Below are 18511 nucleotides of genomic sequence, written 5' to 3' on the forward strand. Positions count from 1 at the left end.
GAATACTGGGGCATCATCTCTTGGAGAGGGCTGTTCCATACCAAGGGTCCTTCCATAGGTATTTTTCATGGGAGGTTCCACGTGGCAGCAATGTTGCTGTCAGTGTCTGCCCAATGGTTTCCTTCTGCCTTTTCTCCTTTACCTTTTTGATGGCTTCAGCTGTGTAAGACTGCCACCTCCTTGTGTTTTTGCACTGTGTGCAATATAACTCCATGATTTCTTTGTGGTATTTAATAGGGCTTCCCCCAGAGGTTAGGAACTCCCTTTCTTTCCATATTGCAGCATGGGCATGTAGGATTAGATAAGCATACTTGCTATCTGTATATGCATTTATTCTTTTTTCCTTTCCCAGTTCTAAGGCCTGGGTAAGTGCCACTAGTAGGGGAAGAGGCTTACTTTCAAGTACTGTTACATCATTAACTATAGCATAACCTGCCCTTCATATCCCATTCTTCACAAATGAACTTCCCTCAGTATACAGGTTAAGGTCAGGATTAGCTAAGGGGACTTCTAAGAGATCCTCTCTGGCGGCATAGGTCTGGGCTACAATTTGTTGGCAGTCATGCTTGATTGGTTCCCCTTCCTCTGGGAGAAAAATAGCAGGGTTGAGGGCTGCACACATGAGTATTTGAAGCACCAGTCCCTCAGGGAGTAGCACCTGGTATCTAAGCCTACTACTTAGCTTAGGTATCTCCTAAGCTGTCCGATAGCCATAAACTTCCTTTGGCACCTAGTATGCCATTTACATACCCACAGTGAGGCCAGCCTTTTGCTACTATATCAATTTCCTTACTTAGGCATGCCACTGGTTGTGGGATTGTCCCACGAGTCAGAGTAAGGACTCCAAGAGCTATTCCTGCTCTCTCTGTGACAGATAAAGAGAAGTTTGGTCCTGTGGAAAGGCTTAAGGCTGGAGCTTGTACTAGGGCCTGCTTTAAGATTTTGAAGGCTGTTTCTGCCACTGGTTCCCATTCTACTAGGTGAGTATTTGCACTCTGGGTCTTCTTGATTAGAGTATGGAGTGGCCTGGCCATCTTGTCATATCTGGCGATCCACAGTTTGCAAAAGCCAGTGATCCCAAGGAACCCCCACAACTGTTTTAATGTCTTAGGGTGAGGACAAACCAGTATAGGCTGTATGCATTATTGACTGAGGGCCCTGGTTCCTCTGGTTAAGATTTGGCCTAGATATTTGACTTTTTATAGGCAGAGCTGGACCTTCAATTTAGATGCCTTGTACCCTTGATTAGCTAGAAAGTTGAAGAGATCTAGAGTAGCCTGCTGGCATGAGGCTTCTGAACTAGTAGCCAAAAGTAAATCATCCACATACTGAAGGACCAGAGAGTCTGGACTTGAGAAGTTGCCTAGATCTTGGACCAGAGCCTGACCAAACAGATGAGAGCTATCCCTAAACCCTTAGGGCAGGACCATCCACTTGAGGGGATGTGTGGTCTGGGATCCTCAAAGACAAAGAGAAACTGGGAGTCAGAGTGCAGGGGAATGCAGAAGAAGGCATCCTTGAGGTCCAGAACAGTGAACCATTCTGCTTCCTCTGATATTTGAAAGAGCAGGCTATAGGGGTTGGGTACAACTGGATATAGAGGAATTACTGCCTTATTGACCAGTGTAAGATCTTGCACTAGTCTCCACTGACCATTCAGTATTTGTACTCCTAGAATTAGGGTGTTGCAGGTACTGCTGCATTTTGTTACTAAGCCTTGAACTTTAAATGTCTAACAATAACCTGTAATCCTTTACGAGCTTCTGGCCTTAAGGGGTATTGCCTTTGATAAGGAAAAGTGGTGGGGTGTTTTAGCCTGATTTGGACTGGGTGGGCGATTTTTGCCCTTCCAAATTGTCCTTCCAATGCCCAGACTTCAGGGTTGATTCCCTCCTCAAGTAGGGGACAACAAAAGGGTAACATGTTCCCCATATTCATATAATAATAGCTCCAGCTTTGGCTAATACATTGCTCCCTAATAAGGGTGTGGGACTTTCAGGCATAACAAGAAAGGGATGTGAAAAGAGCTAAGTCTCCCAATTACAACTGAGGAGATGGGAGAAGTACCTGATTACAGGCTGCCCCAGGATTCCTTGGATGGTAAGGGACCTTGGGGATAGCCATCTGAGGCAGGAGATTAACACCGAGAAAGCTGTGCCAATATCCAGGAGGAAGTCAATTTCCTGGTTCTCAATGGTTAAACTTATCCAGGGCTCGGTGACAGTGATGACATGAGCTGGTGCTTTCCCCAGGCACCCTCAGTACTGTTGTTGCCTCATCTGGTTAGGGGCTGCTGGCCCAGAGAACCTTTGTCCTCTGTGGCAGTGCACCATCCAGTGATTGCCTTGGCATAGTGGACATGGACGATGGGGTGGCTCGTTTCTCACTGGACAATCTTTTTTAAGGTGTCTTTGCAAGCCACATTGATAACAAGCCCAACTGGGTAATTGACCTGCTCCATTTTCTGTCCTCTCTGAACCACCAAGGTTTGTTCTTCTGAGGGCCATGACTAAGGCTGCAGCCTTTCTCTTATCTTGCTTTTCCTTTTCGGCCTGTTCCTCTTGGTCCCTGTTATAGAACACTGAGGTTGCCAGGTTTAATAATGCCTCCAAATTTTGTTCAGGGCCCAGGGCTGTCTTTTGGAGCTTTCTCCTGATATCTGTAGCTGATTGGGTAATAAACTTATCTTTTAGGATCAATTAAACCTCAAGGGAGTCAGGTAACAGGGGAGTATATTTTCTTAAGGCCTCCTATGGCTGTTTGAAGAAGATGGTAGGATGTTCTTCCTTTCCCTGAGTTGTGGTGGATGTTATTGAATATTTCATGGGCTTTTTCTTAACTTTTCTTAGTCCTTCTAGAATACAGGTCAACAAATGTTTGCAACTCCAGTCCTCATGGTCTGAGTCTAGGTCCCTGTGGGGCTCCATACTGTGGATGGCTTGTTGACCAGTAGGAAATTTGTCCCTTTCTTTGGCTATCATTCTTTCATTTACTTGACTAAGATACCAGGTATCTCCAAACTCTCGGGCTACAGCTAAAGCCGCATTCTTTTCATTAAAGGCCAGGGTTTGATCTAACAATAGCATGACATCACTCCAAGTGAAGGTTGAAATTTGCTCTAGACCCTGTAAGACATCTATATACCTAACAGGATCGTCTGCAAACTTTCCCAGGTCTACCTTGATCTGCTTTAAATCAGAGAGGAAGAAGGGCACATGTACCTGGGTTGGCTCAAATTCCCCCTCCTCCCCTCCACAGCTTGAACGGGGCATAACCGATAGCCTGGGGCATTTTGTGGTCCCTCGGAGATTTCTTTGCTTGTTTCCTTCTGGGGGCGGGGGGAGATTAGAGTAGGGTTATCATTAATAGGAAGAGGAGCTGTAGGGAGGCTAGGATATGGAGGTGTGCTGAGATGTTCTCTTGTGGAATGTAAATTGGAAGCTTTGCATAGTTGTGGATTGTCCTTCAATAAAAAGAAAGCTTGGACATAAGCTTTTTCACTCCATTTGCCTTCCCTCTTACAGAAAAGATCAAGCTGCAGAATAACATTGTAATTTATACTTCCCTCAGGTGGCCATTTTTCTCCATCAGAGAGAGAACATTGGGGCCAGGCCATAGTGCAGAAAAAAATAAGCCACTTCTTTTTCAAGGTTTGCAGGTCAAATTGGTCTAATGGTTTAGGATGCATGTCAAGGATGAGCTTGTTGATGCCTGAGTGTTTCCCATACGAAAGAAAAAACCACCCACAGTTTTGGTCTGTTTTTTTCCCTGCCCAATAACTCACAATGGTCCCTGGACCCTGATGTTCAAAACAGTTGTGCTCACTGAAGCAGCAGCAGAAACACTGTCTTTCCTCTTAGACCACAAAGAGTACCAAAGAAGGTCAGATTTAGTGGCCCTTACCAAAGCATTCTTGAAAACCTGTTAGTTGGAGTCCATAGCATTTTCCCCTGTTGGTATGGGGACCTTATCCTTGTCCTATAAAGATGATATGCCTCAAAATTGAGTAAAGGGCCGTACCCTGAAAGAGGGAAGAGATCTCCAGGGTTGGAAGAGTGACGCCTTTTGTCCTCACTTCTCATGATATAAATAGAAAGGATATCCCCCCTATTTTGGAGTCTATAATTTCTGAGACTCCCCATATCATAGCTTTGGGAATAGCCTTTGTTAGACCTGCTAGTCTAGGGAGGGATCCTAAAATTCCAGATAGTTCCCCCACAATGGGGCTTTGGGCAAAAATTATGTCTTTCTGATTGGTGAGCCTGGATGCCCAAAGAAGGGAACAGAGTCCCAAAATTTATATTAGAAATCATCCTTATAGGAGAATCTAGAAGAGCACCAGAGACAGGGAGTGGTTTTTAGAGTCAGGAATAGCCTCGGAGAAGAGATGTTAGGAAGTTTGTCTGACAGGCATTAGGACTCAGGAGGCAAGGGTTAGCATAGATAGGATAGATGGGCAAGTCTCACTTGGGCAATGTAACTTTGAGAGTTCTGCTCAAGGCTGAACTTTCTGTCGGGACCCCAGAGCTGAATGGCTTTTCTCTCTGTCATCCCTTGGCTCAGTCTGAAAGTGCAGGAAAAGTGGAAGCTGGTTCCAGACAAATCAATACTCCCAACTCCAAAGAGTCAGATTTATTAGAGAACATTTTCCCAGAAAGCCTGACACCTATCTTTTTAGTCTGGTGGCCATGCTAGTTGCTTTTAAGTAGCTGACAGGTGCCCGGTATTTAGCCCCCGAATTCTAAGGAAAAATAGGACAGAATAGCAAGCAAAAGGGGTCGGATGGTACTCACCATGTGGCGATATCCTGGATGAACCCTCAAGATGTGTCCAGACTTGGTTCCTGCCAGTGGGTTCGTTGTCTTGCTGACTTCAAGAATGGAGCCACAGACCTTTGCAATGAGTGTTACAGCCCTTAAAGATGGCATGGACCTTAAGAGTGAGTGGTAGCAGGGTTTATTGTGAAGAGTGAGGGGACAAAGTTTCCATAGCATGGAAGGGGACCCGAGTGGGTTGCTGCTGCTGGCTTGAGTGGCCAGCTTTTATTCCCTTATTGGCCACTCCCATGTGGCATTTCTGTCCTATCAAAGTGCCCTTTTTATCATCCTTTTAGAATCCTGCTGATTGGTGGGTTGTACAGAGCTCTGATTGGTGCATTTTACAGAGCTCTGATTGGTGCATTTTACAGACTGCTGATTGGTGCATTTTACAATCTTCTTGTAAGACAGGAAAATTCCTGATTGGTGCATTTTACAATCCTTTTGTAAGACAGAAAATTTCCCCAAGCCCCTGCTTGGCCCAGGAAGTCCAGTTGGCTTCACCTCTCATTTGTATAGGTCAATTTATAGAAAAAAGCAAAACCTTAAAAATCTCAGTGAGGTAGGAGCTAAGAACCTCTGTGTCAGATGAAGAGACAGAAAGGTCAAGAGGGGGAAGGAGAAGATTTGGTAAAATTATTGAAAAGAATGAGAGAACTAAACAGGGTTGGGCAAGCAAAAAGCATCAGGCAAGGCTGAGTACTCAGATGAGGTTGAAAATATTTAATAGTTACTTTTTTATTTATTTGTTTATTTATTTATTTATTTATTTTGAGAAGAAATCTCACTCTGTCACCCAGGCTGGAGTGCAGTGGCGTGATCTTGGCTTACTGCAACCTCTTTCTCCCGGTTCAAGTGATTCTCCTGCCTCAGCCTCCTGAGTAGCTGGGATTACAGGCACCCACCACTATACCCAGCTAATTTTTGTATTTTTAGTAGCAACGGGGTTTCACCATGTTGGCGAGGCTGGTCTCAAACTCTGACCTCATGATCTGCCTGCCTTGCAGATCCAAAGTGCTGGGATTACAGGCCTGAGCCATCACACCCAGCATTAATAGTTACTTTAAAACAGGGTTAATCAGGGGGTGCCCAAGATGGCTGAATAGGAACAGCTTCAGCCTCCAGCTCCCAGTGTGAGTGACACAGAAGATGGGTGATTTCAATTGAGCTTTGAAGACAGCAGTGGTTCTCCCAGTATGGAGGTTGAGATCTGAGAATGGACAAACTGCCTGCTCAAGTGGGTCCCTGACCCCTGAGTAGCCTAACTGGGAGACATCACCCATTAGGTGCAGACCGACATCTCACACCTCACACGGCTGGGTACACCCCTGAGATGAAGCTTCCAGAGCAAGAATCAGACAGCAACACTTGCTGTTCAGCAATATTCTATCTTCTGCAGCCTCCACTGCTGATACCCAGGCAAACAGGGTCTGGAGTGGACCTAAAGCAAACTCCAACAGACCTGCAGCTGAGGGTCCTGACTGTTAGAAAGAAAACTAACAAACAGAAAGGACACCCACACCAAAACCACATCAATACGTCACCATCATCAAAGACCAAAGGCAGATAAAACCACAAAGATGGGGAAAAAGCAGTGCAGAAAAGCTGGAAATTCCAAAAATCAGAGTGCATCTCCCACTCCAAAGGAACGGAGCTCATCGCCAGCAACGGAACAAAGCTGGACGGAGAATGACTTTGACAAGTTGAGAGAAGAAGGCTTCAGTTGATCAAACTTCTCAGAGCTAAGGGAGGAACTATGAACCCAGCACAAAAAAACTAAAAACCTTGAAAAAAGATTTGAAGAATGGATAACTAGAATAATCAATGCAGAGAAGACCTTAAGAGAACTGATAGAGATGAAAACCATGACACAAAAACTATGTGACAAATGCACAAGCTTCAGTAACCGACTCAATCAACTGGAAGAAAGAGTATCAGTGATTGAAGATCAAATGAATGAAATGAAGTGAGAAGAGAAGTTTAGAGAAAAAAAGAGTAAAAAGAAATGAACAAAACCTCCAAGAAATATGGGACTATGTGAAAAGACCAAATCTACATCTGATTGGTGTACCTGAAAGTGACAGGGAGAATGGAACCAAGTTGGAAAACACTCTGCAGGATATCATTCAGGAGAACTTCCCCAACCTAGTAAGGCAGGCCAACATTCAAATTCAGGAAATACAGAGAATGCCACAAAGATACTCCTCGAGAAGAGCAACTCCAAGACACATAATTGTCAGATTCACCAAAGTTGAAATGAAGGAAAAAATGTTAAGGGCAGCCAGAGAGAAAGCTCGGGTTATCCACAAAGGGAAGCCCATCAGACTAACAGCAGATCTCTCGGCAGAAACTCTACGAGCCAGAAGAGAGTGGGGACCAATATTCAACATTCTTAAAGAAAAGAATTTTCAACCCAGAATTTCATATCCAGCCAAATTAAGTTTCATAAGTGAAGGAGAAATAGAATCCTTTATAGACAAGCGAATGCTTAGAGATTTTGTCACCACCAGGCCTGCCCTACAAGAGATCCTGAAGGAAGCACTAAACGTGGAAAGGAACAACCAGCACCAGCCACTGGAGAAACATGCCAAAATGTAAACACCATCAATGCTAGGAAGAAACTGCATCAACTAACAAGCAAAATAACCAGCTAACATCATAATGACAGGATCAAGTTCATACATAACCATATTAACCTTAAATGTAAATGAGCTAAATGGTCCAATTAAAAGATACAGACTGGCAAATTGGATAAGGAGTCAAGACCCATCAGTTTGCTGTATCCAGGAGACCTATCTCACATGCAGAGACACACATAGCTCAAAATAAAGGGATGGAGGAAGATCTACCAAGCAAATGGAAAACAAAAAAAAAAAAAAGCAGGGGTTGCAATCCTAGTCTCTGATAAACAGACTTTAAACCATCAAAGATCAAAAGAGACAAAGAAGGCGATTACATAATGGTAAAGGGATCAATTCGTCAGGAAGAGTTAACTATCCTAAATATATAGGCACCCAATACAGGAGCACCCAGATTCATAAAGCAAGTCCTTAGAGACTTACAAAGAGACTTAGACTCCCACGCAATAATAATGGGAGAGTTTAACACCCCACCATCAACATTAGACAGATCAACGAGACAAAGTTAACAAGGATATCCAGGAATTGACCTCAACTCTACACCAAGTGGACCTGATAGACATCTACAGAACTCTCCATCCCATATCAACAGAATATACATTCTTCTCAGCACCACATCGCACTTATTCCAAAATTGACCACATAGTTGGAAATAAAGCACTCCTCAGCAAATGTAAAAGAACAGAAATTATAATAAACTGTCTCTCAGACCATAGTGCAATCAAACTAGACCTCAGGATTAAGAAACTCAATCAAAACTGCTCAACTACATGGAAACTGAACAATCTGCTCCTGAATAACTACTGGGTACATAACGAAATGAAGGCAGAAATAAAGATGTTCTTTGAAACCAATGAGAACAAGGACACAACATACCAGAATGTCTGGGATACATTTAAAGCAGTGTGTAGAGGGAAATTTATAGCACTAAATGCCCACAAGAGAAAGCTGGAAAGATCTAAAATGGACACTCTAACATCACAATTAAAAGAACTAGAGAAATGAGAGCAAACACATTCAAAAGCTAGCAGAAGGCAAGAAATCACTAAGATCAGAGCAGAACGGAAGGAGATAGAGACACAAAAAAACCTTCAAAACATCAATGAATCCTGGAGTTGGTATTTTCAAAAGATCAAAAAGTTGATAGACCACTAGCAAGACTAATACAGAAGAAAATAGAGAAGAATCAAATAGATGCAATAAAAAATGATAAAGGGGATATCACCAAAACCCCACAGAAATACAACTACCATCAGAGAATACTATAAACACCTCTACACAAATAAACTAGAAAACCTAGACGAAATGGATAAATTCCTGGACACATACACTCTCCTAAGACCAAACCAGGAGGAAGTTGAATCCCTGAATAGACCAATAACAGGCTTTGAAATTGAGGCAATAATTAATAGCCTATCAACCAAAAAAAGTCCAGGACCAGACAGATTCACAGCCGCATTCTACCAGAGGTACAAAGAGGATCTGGTACCATTCCTTCTGAAATTATTCCAATCAATAGAAAAGAGGGAATCCTCCCTAACTCATTTTATGAGGCCAACATCATCCCAATACCAAAGCCTGAGAGAGATACAACAAAAAAAGAGAATTTTAGATCAATATCCCTGATGAACATCGATGCAAAAGTCCTCAATAAAATACTGGCAAACCGAATCCAGCAGCACATCAAAAAGCTATACACCATGATCAAGTGGGCTTTATCCCTGGGATGCAGGCTGGTTCAACATATGCAAATCAATAAATGTAATCCAGCATATAAACAGAACCAAAGACACAAGCCGTATGATTATCTCAATAGATGCAGAAAGGCCTTTGACAAAATTCAGCAGCCTTTCATGATAAAAACTCTCAATAAATTTGGTATTGATGGAACATATCTCAAAATAATAAGAGCTATTTATGACAAATCCACAGCCAATATCATACTGAATGGGCAAAAACTGGAAGCATTCCCCTTGAAAACTGGCACAAGACAGGGATGCCCTCTCTCACTACTCATATTCAACATAATGTTGGAAGCTCTGGCCAGGGCAATCAGGCAAGAGAAAGAAATAAAGGCTATTCAGTTGGGAGAAGAGGAAGTCAAATTGTTCCTATTTGCAGATGACATGATTGTTATATTTAGAAACCCCATTGTCTCAGCCCAAAATCTCCTTAAGCTGATAAGCAACTTCAGCAAAGTCTCAGGATACAAAATCCATGTGCAAAAGTCACTAGCATTCTTATACACCAGTAACAGACAAACAGAGAGCCAAATCATGAATGAACTCCCATTCACAATTGCTTCAAAGGGAATAAAATACCTATGAATCCAACTTACAAGGGATGTGAAGGACCTCTTCAAGGAGAACAACAAACCACCGCTCAATGAAATAAAAGAGGACACAAACAAATGGAAGAACATTCCATGCTCCTGGAGAGGAAGAATCAATATCGTGAAAATGGCCATACTGCCCAAGGTAATTTGTAGATTCAATGCCATCCCCATTAAGCTACCAACGACTTTCTTCACAGAATTGGAAAAAACTACTTTAAAGTTCTCATAGAACCAAAAAAAGAGCCCACATTGCCAAGAGAGTCCTAAGCCAAAAGAACAAAGCTGGAGGCATCATGCTGCCTGACTTCAAACATACTACAAGGCTACAGTAACCAAAACAGCATGGTACTGGTACCAAAACAGAGATATAGACCAATGGAACAGAACAGAGCCCTCAGAAATAATACCACACATCTACAACAATCTGATCTTTGACAAACCTGACAAAAACAATAAATGGGAAAAGGATTCTCTAATTAATTTTGAATTAATATACAAAAACTAATTCAAATGGATTAGAGACTTAAATGTTAGACCTAATACCACAAAAACCCTAGAAGAAAACCTAGGCAATACCATTCAAGGACATAGGCATGGGCAAGGACTTTATGCCTAAAACACCAAAAGCAATGGCAACAAAAGCCAAAATTGACAAATGGGATCTAATAAACTAAAGAGCTTCTGCACTGCAAAAGAAGCTACCATCAGAGTGAACAGGAAACCTACAGTATGGGAGAAAATTTTTGCAATCTACTCATCTGACAGAGGGCTAATATCCAGAACCTACAAAGAACTCAAACAAATTTACAAGAAAAAAACAAACAACCTCATCAAAGAGTGGGCAAAGGATATGAACAGACACTTCTCAAAAGAAGACATTTATGCAGCCAACATGAAAAAATGCTCATCATCACTAGCTATCAGAGAAATGCAAATCAAAACCACGATGAGATACCATCTCACACCAGTTAGAATGGCAATCATTAAAAAGTCAGGAAACAACAGGTGCTGGAGAGGATGTGGAGAAATAGGAACACTTCTACACTGTTGGTGGGACTGTAAACTAGTTTAACCATTGTGGAAGACAGTGTGGCGATTCCTCAAGGATCTAGAACTAGAAATACCGTTTGACCCAGCCATCCCATTACTGGGTATATACCCAAGGGATTATAAATCATGCTGCTATAAAGACACACGCACATGTATGTTTATTGCACTATTCACAATAGCAAAGACTTGGAATCAACCCAAATGTCCGTCAATGACAGACTGGATTAAGAAAACGTGGCACATATACACCACGGAATACTATGCAGCCATAAAAAAGGATGAGTTCATGTCCTTTGTAGGGACATGGATGCAGCTGGAAACCATCATTCTCAGCAAACTATCACAAGAACAGAAAACCAAGCACCACAAGTTCTCACTCATAGGTGGGAATTGAACAATGAGAACACTTGGACACAGGGTGGGGAACATCACACACCAGGGCCTGTTGTGGGATGGGGGGAGGGGGGAGGGATAGCATTAGGAGATACACCTAATGTAAATGACGAGTTAATGGGTGCAGCACACCAACATGGCCCATGTACACATATGTAACAAACCTGCACGTTGTGCACATGTACCCTAGAACTTAAAGTACAATAAAAAATAAAAATAAAATAAACTGATTGTAGTAAATGCAAAAAAATCACTCTTATTAGTCATTAGTCTTATTACATATCAGTATAATGAACATTTTATTTCTTCAAATCATTAATTTTTTTTTAGATGGAGACAATAAAATTTCAGTTGCATTCCACCTGTTTCTTCATGTGCATATCTGGATGCACATGTAATTTGTTGGTACCAGTTTTGGTTGCTTTTATGACCATTTGTTGAGTATCTATGATGTGGAAAGTATTGTGCTGGGTGCTGGAGATAGCACAGTGGCATCGTCCCTGTCTTCAGTGAGGTGGGGAGCAGAAAAGAAATGTGAATCAGTAGTTCCAGCGCGAAGTAATAAGTGCTTTATTATGATATGCAAAGATTTGTGTGTACCCTAGAGGGGCACAAAAAAGGGAGTCATTAACTCTCCTGAAGTTTCTGAAAGGGCTTTAGAGAAGTCAAACATTTGATCTGGTTCTTGAGGAATGAGTAGGTGTTCGCCAAGTAGAGGTTAAAAAAAGATTGAAAAGTTGAAACTCAAACCTCATGACCATGCCTTCTTGTCTTCTCTTCTCAAATCCATATCATTCCTGATACATTATTAAATGGATCTATTTTGAAACGTCATTCATTTACTCCCAGTCCAAACCCTCTCCCAGGTTATAAGCCTCACTCATGCACCTAAAGAGGACACACAGGTCAAAAGAAAGAGAGCAGTGGGTTGGGGGGCTCTGAGGGTCACGGGGGTCAGCCGAAGGTGCCATTCTTTTTCCTCATAAATCAGATTTACTGAGGCAGAATGTACTTACAGTAAAAATGTATCCATTTTAAGTTTACAGTTTGGTATATTTTACAAATGTATAGACTCTTTTAATTGCCACAACAGGCAAGATATAGAACATTTCTATCACCCCAAAAAAGTTCTTTATGTCCCTTTGGAGTCAGTCCCTGTCCCCCAGTCCCTGGCAGCTGCTTACTGGCTTTCTATCACTATAGATTAGTTTTACCTTTTCCAGAATTTTATACAAATGAATTCATACAATCTGCACTTATTTCACCTAGTGTAGTGTTTCTAAGGCTCATTCTTTTTCTTAAATGTCAGTAATTGATTTCTTTCTATAATGGAATAATTTCCATTGTATGATATATCACAATTTCCTTATCCATTCAACCATTGGGTTGTTTTCTGTTTTTGGCTATTACAAATAAAACCATTATGAGCATTCACAAACAAAACTTTGGCCATATGCTGTCATTCCTCTTGAGTAAATATTAGGGGTTGTATTGTTGAGATGTATGGTAAGTATGTGTTTCACTTGATAAGAAAGTGTCAAACTTTTCCAAAGTGGTTGGATCATTTTTACATTCCTGTCAGTCGTGTGTGAGAGTTCAGATTGCTTTAAGTCCTTGCCAATATGCCCTTCTACTGTAGCCATTTTAGTAGAAGTGTAATAGTTTTTATTGTGGTTTTGATTAGTATTTCTCTAAGGACTGGTGATGTTAAGACTTCTTCAAGTGCTTATTAGCCACTCGTGTATCTCCTCTTTTATTATTCACAACTCACAGATTGTTGTGACATTTGTGTATCTTCTTTAGTAAGGGGTATGTTCAAGTCTTTTGCCCATCTTTGTGGGGCTGTTTTTTCTATTGAGTTATAAGGGTTCTTTCTGTACTCTCGACATAAGTTGTCATATAAAGGTTTTGCAAGTGTTTTCTTTGAGCCTATGACTTGTTTTCATTGTCGTATGGTAACTTTCAAAAGAGCAGAATTTTTCATTTTGATGAAGTCTAGTTGATCAGTGTTTTCTCTTATGTTTCATTTATGTTTGGCCTATTTAAGAAGGCTTGGCTATCCTAAGGTCACAGATATTTTGTCTTACGTTTTTTCTGAGAGGTTTTAGTTTTAGTTTGTTTGTTTGTTTGTTTTTTGACTTTTAAACCCACAGCCACCATCACACGGTTTTAGCTTTAACATTCTGGTTTATGATTCACTTTGGCTTCACTTTCGTGTATGGTATTAGTTAAGGATCAGGGTTCATTCTTTTTTTTTCCACATGAATATACTGTTATTTCAGTACCATTTGTTGAAAAGACTCTCCTTTCTTCCACTGAATCATGTTGATATCTTTGTTGAGAACTAATGGAACACTTGTTAGTTTATTTCTGAACTTTGTTCTGTTTCATTGACCTATAGGTCCATCCTTATGCCAGTTGCACCCTGTTTGGATTACTGTAGCTTTATAGTAAGTTTTGAGATGAGGTAGTGTGTAAGTCTTCCAAATTTGTTCTGTACCTTCAAAATTATTTTGACTCCTCTGGGTCCTTTGCACTTTCATATAAATTTTAATATCAAATTGTTTAAAAGCCTGTTGAAATTTTAAATAAGATTACATTTAATCTAGAGATCCATTTGGGGAGAATTGCCATCTTAATAACAGCGTATCTTCCAATTCAGAAACAGAGTATTTAAAAAATTTATTTAGGTCTCCTTTAATTTCTCTCAGTAGGATTTTATAGTTTTCAGTGTAAAGGTTTTATACAAATTATGTTACATTTATCTTTAAATATTTTCTATTTGGGAATGTGATTATAAATGGAATGTAACAGTTTTAGTTCTCCAACTGTTTTTGTAAGTATAGAAATACAGTTGATTGAGACAAGACCAGAGGCCAAACTCGGGTTCTGACAAGATGGCTGGGCTGCCCCGCAGGATAATCAAGGAAACCCAGCGTTTGCTGACAGAACCAGTTCCTGGCATCAAAACAGAACCAGATGAGAGCAACGCCCGTTATTTTCATGTGGTCATTGCTGGCCCTCAATATTCCCCCTTTGAGGGAGGGACTTTTAAACTTGAACTATTCCTTCCTGAAGAATACCCAGTGGCAGCCCCTAAAGTACGTTTCATGACCAAAATTTATCATCCTAATGTAGACAAGTTGGGAAGAATATGCTTAGATATTTTGAAAGGTAAGTGGTCCACAGCACTGCAGATCCACATGTTCTGCTATCGATCCAGTCCTTGTTAAGTGCTCCCAATCCAGATGATCCATTAGCAAATGATGTAGCGGAGCAGTGGAAGATCAATGAAGCCCAAGCCATAGAAACAGCTAGAGCATGGACTAGGCTATATGCCATGAATAATATTTAAATTAATCTGATCATCAAGTGTGCATCACTTCTCCTGTTCTGCCAAGACTTCCTCCTTTCTGTTTGCATTTAATGGACACAGTCTTAGAAACATTACAGAATAAAAAAGTCCAGACATCTTCAGTCCTTTGGTGATTAAATGCACATTAGCAAATCTATGTCTTGTCCTGATTCACTGTCATAAAGCATGAGCAGAGGCTAGAAGTATCATCTGGATTGTTGTGAAATGTTTAAAAGCAGTGGCCCCTCCCTGCTTTTATTCATTTCCCCCATCCTGGTTTAAGTATAAAGCACTGTGAATGAACGTAGTTGTCAGGTTAGCTGCAGGGGTGTGGGTGTTTTTCTTTATTTTATTTTTTTGAGAGGGGAGGTAGTTTTATTTTAATTTTATGGGCTCCTTTACCCCTTTTTTCGTGATCTAATTGCATTGGTTAAAAGCAGCTAACCAGGTCTTTAGAATATGCTCTCTAGCCAAGTCTGACTTTATTTAGATGCTGTAGATGGACAAGCTTGATTGTTTGAACCAAAATGGGAACATTAAACAAACATCACAGCCCTCACTAATAACATTGCTATCAAGTGTGGATTCCCCCCTTCAAAAAAAGCTTGTGACCATTTTGTATGGCTTGTCTGGAAACTTCTGTAAATCTTATGTTTTAGTAAAATATTTTTTGTTATTCTACTTTGCCTTTGTACAGTTTATTTTACTGTGTTTATTTCATTTTCCCAATGTGACAATCGTATTTTAAAATTAAAACTGATGGAACATGCTGTCTTGGTCTTCACCATCTGACAAATTGAATGGCAAGAGGTGGATTTCACCAGTTTCTTTTCACTGGTGCAGATTTGTGTTAAGATAGTACTGAATGGAGTATTTATAAACTGGCCCTGAGCATGTCTAAAGGCATCAGTATCTGACCTTTTTTTAACCTCCTAGGAATCTGAAATAAATGTGTTTGTGTTGTCTGATTAGACGATCATTGGTGTCTTGCCACAATGTTTAAAAATTACTGTACAGGAAAGTCACAGCAAAGATAGCAGTTGTGACTGACACGTAGGACTTTCACACTTGTGCCACATTTTTGACTAAAATTTGGGTTATGACCTACCTTTATGAGGTGTAACACTCAGCGCAAAGGTCTACAGCTTCACTCCTGAAGTCAGTGAGACCATGAACCCACGGGGAGGAAGAAGCAACTCCGGATGCGCCACCTTTAAGAGCTGTAACACTCACTGTGAAGGTCTGTGACTTCACTCCTGAAGTCAGCAAGACCACGAACCCACCAGAAGGAAGAAACTCTGGACACATCTGAACATCTGAAGGAATAAACTCTGGACGCACCATCTTTAAGAACTGTAACACTCACCATTAGGGTCTGCAGCTTCATTCTTGAAGTCAGCAAGACCAAGAACTCACTGGAAGGAACCAACTCCAGACACAGCTGTATATAACTTTTTATCATGTGACCTTGCCAGATTTACCTAGCATTAGGTTGGTGCAAAAGTAATTGCATTTTTTGCTTTTTTTTTTTTTTTTAGCCATGGCAAAAACTGTAATTACTTTTGCACCAACCTAATAGTTCTAATAGCCTCTTGGTAAATCCCTTAGGATTTTCTATGTATCCAATCATGTTATTTGAAAACACAGTTTTATTTCTTCCTTTCCAATCTGTTTCTCTTTATCCCGTACCTCGCTCCTCCTCCCTTATTGCACTGACCATGGCCTCTAACACAATACTGAACAGAAGTGTTAAGTGTAAAACATTCTTGCCTTGTTTTGTGTCTTAGCGGGAAAGCATTTAATATTTTACCAATAAATTTGATATTAACTGTAAGATTTTGGTACATGCTCTTAATCAGTTTGAGGAAGAACTTTTCCCTTTTTTTTCTTTTTGCTGAAAGCTGTTTATTGTTGATTGTTTTATCTTTTTATTTTGAAATTTTAGGCACAATAATTGTAAAACAAACAGATTTTTCATATATGCCTCATTCACCTTTCCCAATGTCAGTGTCTTACTTAACGCTAGTACAAATATCAATTAGCAAATTAACATGATATAGTATTAACTGAACCACAGACTTGATTCACAGTTTTTCCAGTAATGCTCCTTTTTATGTTCCAGGATGCAAAGCAGGATCCCACGTAGTAATGCCTCCTCAGTCTCCTCCAGTCTGCGACAAAATTGCCTAACCTTAAGTTGTCATGGGAAAAATCAGACAAACCCAACTTGCGGACATTTTACAAAATTACTGACTAGTTCTCTACAGTGTTCTGGGCATGGCCTTTCATGCAGTTTTGGCAAGAATGCCACCCAAGTGTTGATGTGCCCTTTTTGGAGCATCATATTAGAATGTATGTCATGTCTGTATGTCTTATTGATAATGTTAACCTAGATTGGTTAGCATTGGTTACCTTGGTTAAGGTGATGTCTACCAGGTTATCCACAGTATAATTATTGTATTCCCCATTAAAATTAGTATATACTCAGGAAGATACTTGGAGACCCTGCAAGTACTGTTTCTCCCAAAACTTTTTCTCACTCATTTTAGCATCTATTAGTGAATCTTGCCTTCCTGATTATTACTCTGGTGTTTGCCTGCTGGTGGTTTTCTATTTCTATCAGTCTTTACATTTATTACTTATAATTCTGCAAGAAAAAGCTATCTGTCCTCCACCATTTTATTTACTTATATCAGTGTAGGCTCATAGATACTTATTTTATGCTATGGGTTATAATCCAGCATTTTTTGTGTGTGTGTTATTTAGTTTTTATTTCATAATCATAAACTTAACTCTGCAATCCAGCTAGGCATGGGAGAGAACAAGGAAAACATGGAACCCAAAGGGAACTGCAGCAAGAGCACAAAGATTCTAGGATACTGCGAGCAAATGGGGTGGAGGGGTGCTCTCCTGAGCTACAGAAGGAATGGTCTGGTGGTTAAGATAAAACACAAGTCAAACTTATTCGAGCTGTCCACAGTCAGCAATGGTGATCTTCTTGCTGGTCTTGCCATTCCTGGACCCAAAGCGCTCCATGGCCTCCACAATATTCATGCCTTCTTTCACTTTGCCAAAGACCACATGCTTGCCATCCAACCACTCAGTCTGGGCAGTGCAGATGAAAAACTGGCAACCATTTGTGTGGGGTCCAGCATTTGCCATGGACAAGATGCCAGGACCTGTATGCTTTAGGATGAAGTTCTCATCTTCAAATTTCTCCCCATAGATGGACTTGCCACCAGTGCCATTATGCCGTGTGAAGTCACCACCCTGACACATAAACCCTGGAATAATTCTGTGAAAGCAGGAACCCTTATAACCAAATCCTTTCTCTCCAGTGCTCAGAGCACGAAAATTTTCTACTGTCTTTGGAACCTTGTCTGCAAACAGCTCGAAGGAGACGCGGCCCAAGGGCTCGCCATCGACGGCAATGTCGAAGAACACGGTAGGGTTGACCATGGCTAGTAGCACAAGAATTTCCTTGGCGGCAGCGTCTGCAAAGCCATAATCCAGCATTTTAATTACTTTTTGGTTCTGATCATTCCATATTTGGCCATGGGGAGCTCCTTCAGGTTAGTGTCTGTCATTTGGCAATGTCTCATTCTTTTTTGAGCACTTCCTGTACTTTCTGGTAGCCAAGATATTTCTGGCTCATCTTGTATTTTCCCTGCCTTGGCTCTAGAATCAACTACTTCTTTAAGCAGCCTTGGCTCCTGTTACTGGGGAATGGTGTTTGGAAACCATCATGTGGATGCTAAGTGTGTTTATTGCTGTTGACACGTCATTGCTTCAAGGCTCTCTCAGTGAAAATTTTTTTTCTTAAATTCCTGAAATAAACTTTACTTGATTACGATATATTTATTATTTTTTAATATGTCACTGGTTTTATTTTGTTAAGAATTTCTGCATTATTCTTGTGAGG

At 40.7% G+C, this 18511-nt stretch overlaps 2 pseudogenes across 1 annotated transcript; one reads left to right on the forward strand and one right to left on the reverse strand.

Moving 5' to 3' along the window:
- The first annotated feature begins 14131 nt into the window (after window positions 1-14131).
- On the forward strand, window positions 14132-14589 carry LOC104669355 (annotated as a pseudogene).
- Window positions 14590-17369: 2780 nt separating this feature from the next.
- On the reverse strand, window positions 17370-18068 carry LOC104669356 (annotated as a pseudogene). Its single transcript, XR_748975.2, has one exon. The product of XR_748975.2 is annotated as a peptidyl-prolyl cis-trans isomerase A pseudogene (transcript).
- Between the last annotated feature and the right edge of the window lie 443 nt (window positions 18069-18511).

This window comes from Rhinopithecus roxellana, chromosome 19 (assembly GCF_007565055.1).
Source record: "Rhinopithecus roxellana isolate Shanxi Qingling chromosome 19, ASM756505v1, whole genome shotgun sequence".
Taxonomy (NCBI): Eukaryota; Metazoa; Chordata; class Mammalia; order Primates; family Cercopithecidae; genus Rhinopithecus; species Rhinopithecus roxellana.